Here is a 4441-nt window from a genome sequence, read left to right as displayed (position 1 = left end):
TATAGACTGAGCCACCGAGCCCGGCTAAGAAGTTTTTTTAAGAAATGGATTTGCAGACCGGGCTCAGTGGCTCAGCCTGTAATCGCAGTGCTTTGGGAGGTGAGTGGATTACCCAAGTCTGCGGGTTCGACACCCACCTGGGCAACTTGGCGAGACCTCATCTCTATAATAAATAAAAAATCAGCTGGGCGTGGTGGAGCGTGCCTGTAGTTCCAGCTACTTGGAAGGCTGAGGCAGAAGGATCGCTGGAGTCCAGCAGGTCGAGGTTGCAGTGGCCGGGAGCAGCCACTGCACTCCAGTCTGAGTGATAGAGTGAGACTCCAACTCAAAAAAAAAAAAAGATTTTTTCATCCTCCTTGATTTGCAGGACTGCCTCAATGGTTTTGTTTGCTGGGAAAAGGCCCACAAGTTGTGACTCTTCTACTGACCCTTTGAATTCAAAGATTCTATTTAAGAGTTTAATATATAAGGCTTTCTTTGATTCCTCCTCAGTTCTACTTAGTTTCACAGAGAAAAAATTTGTTTGAATAAGTGAACAGGGGCTCAAGATAAAATAAAATAATCAAAATGAACTTCTAATCTTTATTTTTATGATAAATTTCTGAGTAACTTGTACTAGCCAGCTTTGTATGATTACAATCCTTTGCATGTATTAAGATTTGTTTTGTAGCCCATTATGTTGGCATTAATGGGCACATTCCCTGTGTAGTAGGAGAAAAATTAGTAGCATCTAATTGGTGGGTTCATGTTTTTATATATGTCAAGTAAATTCAGCTCCTTAATTATGTTTTCAAATAGTTATTTTCTCACCATTATTCAATCTGTTTGGTCTAGCAATTATTGTAATAATTGGATAAAATCTACTATTCTTAATTTGCCATTTTTTTCTTAAAGTTTTGACAATTTTTGTTTATATACTGTGAATGCCTATTTTCAGCTACATAAATGTTTTATTTTTCTTTTTTAAAAATTCATTGAATAAATTCTACTTATAACTATGTGTCTTATTATTGGCTTTATATTCCTTGTGCTTTTTCTATACTCCTATTGTCATCTTCCACCTGCTGTCAAATAATTATATCAATATATGACACTTGTTTATTTGTTATCCTACTTTTAAGTTCAGTACTTTATGCACCCCCAGTCACTTCATTACCCCTACACATATACTAAAATACAAGTTTCTTAAGAGAAAGATCTTGTCTGTTTATTCATCACTATACACTGGGTATGTAGAATACTGCCTAATCACAGTATTCAATAATTATGCATTAGTTGATTGGTTTTGAGTATCCTAAAAAGGTCTTTTATGTTTTAAAATCAAGTTACAATTAAAATCATTGAATAATAATATTGTTGTAATGTAAGTAACTTTAGAGATGTATTCTGACCCTGCATTTTATAAATGATAACTTGGTTTGGAAATAGTTACTTACATCTGCAAGTTGGCAGATTTATAAATATGACCTGATTAAAAATAAAGAAGTAAAGACAACTTTTAGCAAGTCTATTTAGATACAGCTAAGAACTACTGTAAATTTGTGTTCAGTAAGACATTTCCAGGCATCACTATGATAAAAGATAACAAGACCCAATGGTATTTCACTGCCAATTGAAAGGTAGATGATGCTAATTGATTACAACTTTATTCTCATGGAAACTGGACATGATCTTTCAATTATTTTTTAAGTAACATTTCAGGTAGTTATTGCTAAAGCCGAGTAATTAAACAATTGAGATAAAAATCTAGTTGCCATTAACTCAGCACAATTTCTCAGCTTGATCAATTTCCATGTTCCATTAGTACCAAAAGCTTAAGATTTATGCTGCTATAGGAAAAGAATGAAAAATGTGAATTTTTAAAAAAGATAATATTAATTATTCAGTATGCACTTACTCTAAGTCAGAGGTCCTCAAACTTTTAAAACAGGGGGCCAGTTCACTGTCCCGTAGACCATTGGAGGGGCGGACTATAGTTTAAAAAAAAAGAATTTGTTCATAGTTTTTTTTTTTTAAACTATAGTCCACCTCTCCAACGGTCTAAGGGACAGTGAACTGGCCCCCTGTTTTAAAAGTTTGAGGACCCCTGCTATAGTAAGTAGCTCTTTTAAATGCATTATCTCTATCATTCCCCTGAACACACTCACTTATTAATGCAACAAAAGTATTATGCCTACAGCATAAGTAATTCTAAGTCTGTTTTACAAATGACAGAACTGAAACTCAGATTGTTAAAATGAGTTGGTCAAGACTACAGAAATTATTATTACCACTAAGAGTAAAGGAAAGAAAAATATAAATAATGGCAAGGAGAAATACATCATCATCCCATCAACTATATCTTTATACCCAGTCACCATCCTCACCCACTACACCAGTATCCACTAACACAATTTCACAAGGTTTTATTTTTATACTCCAGATGGCATTTCTTTACAATAATACTTCTCAAACCCAATCTAATTAATTCTCTAGACTGGTTCTCAAAATCTCCTGTTCAGGAGAGAATCCATTGCCCACTTCATCTACAGGGTCTGTGTTTCCTTATCAGCTTCCCTATCTTCTATCCATATTTCAATACATGTTTTTGCTTTAATTGTCTAGTTTCTTAAGGCTATTAAAGTGGAGCTGATGTTTATAACTGTCATAGAAGGACAAATATCTTAGAATTTTCTTTCTTTTTCTTTTTTTTTTTTTTTTGAGTTGGCATCTCACTCCATCACCTAGGCTGGAGTGCAGTGTCAAGCTCCCAGAGCCATCAGAGTTGACCTACTGGGCTCCAGCAATCCTTCCGCCTCAGACTTCCAAGTAGCTGGAACTACAGGTGTGCACGACCACGTCCAACTAATTTTTTTCATTTATTGTAAATACGACGTCTCACCAAGTTGCCCAGGCTGGTCTCGAACCCGCGGGCTCAGGCAATCTACTCGCTTTGGCCTCCCAACGTGCTGGTATTACAGACTGGGCCACTGAGCCCGGCCCATCTTAGAATTTTCAAAATAAAATGTGCATGCCCAAAATGAATGGACATATGTAAACATCAAAGCCCTAGACAGTAAAAATATTTTCCTTTATATTTTGAAATACACCTCATATACCTTGGTTTAAGCATGCTGAATTTCTGTAAGCACTGAAAAAAGTAAAGTTTTTAGTAGGCCTTTAATAGAAAGTTAAGACATAAGCTTTATTGTATATGCTCACTTCTATTGTCAGTAAAAGTTATATATAGTAATCACATGTTCTACTCATCAGCGGACCTGAACAGCTGTTATAATACTATAAGAAAGGGATTAGCAATAATGGGAAACTGCCGGGGGGGGCAAACCTCATCAACAAGTGTACCTCCATAATGAATATTTGCATGCCTAACCTGGAATTTTATCCCAAATATTTAAAATTAAAAAACATACAAAATGTTATATATATTATATATAAGCATTTATCATTATACATACTCAGCAGACATAATTTTAAATGAAAATTAAATTTTTTAGAAGCAACAGGTCAAAAAATATATTTTCTGATATATTTTTTCTGTAGACTATAAAAAATTAAGAGACTTTTACTTGGTATTTGTTTAGTAGGCAAATCTCTATTAAAGCAAATAAATTTAATTACTCTAAAAAATAACACCAATATCTTGTCTGCTTCACGATTTTTATTCAAAAACTAAAATCATCTTTCTATCCACTGCCTAGATATTCATATAAATATTCTCGAAGTGTTTTTGAGATTTCCAGGTCTAATTTTTATGGCATATATGAAAATGAACAAGGGCAGTATTATTCATAGAAACTATTCACCAAATAATTAAAACAGTATGAAAACATAATAATTAGATAAATTAATTCTTTGCAATTGAGGCTAGCAGTGTGAAATTGTTGCAGTGGCAATATTTAAAAAAATTTCAACTATGTTTTCCTTTCCTCAAAAAACATTATTTTGCAACATAGTTTCACTGACATGTTATTGAAACTTTGGGGAAATCTTTAAAGAAGGTAAAGACAAATTTTTCAAAGCTGGGTATTAGGAGAATAGACCTGTCAAAGTGATTAATCCTTTTATTTATTTATTTAAATTAATTAGTTTATTTATTATAAAGATGTGGGGTACAACTCAGGGCTAGGTATACAAACATTGATCATGCAGGTACCCTTTTTAATGAGGCATGTCCCTCCCTCCCCCACCTGCTAGTCCCACCCACATTCCCCTGACAGTTTTCTGCTACTGTCAATCATCTTCCCACAGCATTATAATTGCTCAAAGATCACCTTATGAGTGAGAACATATGGAACTCAGTTCTTGTTTCTGTGGTAAATCACTGAGTATGACCGACTCCAAATCCATCCAATTTGCTGTAACGTCCATATATTAGTCCTTCTTTATGACTGCATAATATTCCATTGTGTATATGTGCCACATTTTTTTATCCAGTCCAGCT

This window comes from Carlito syrichta, unplaced genomic scaffold, assembly GCF_000164805.1.
Source record: "Carlito syrichta isolate Samal-C Ts95f unplaced genomic scaffold, Tarsius_syrichta-2.0.1 Scaffold253790, whole genome shotgun sequence".
Taxonomy (NCBI): Eukaryota; Metazoa; Chordata; class Mammalia; order Primates; family Tarsiidae; genus Carlito; species Carlito syrichta.
The sequence above is the reverse complement of the archived record's forward strand: the minus strand, read 5'-3'. Positions refer to the sequence as shown.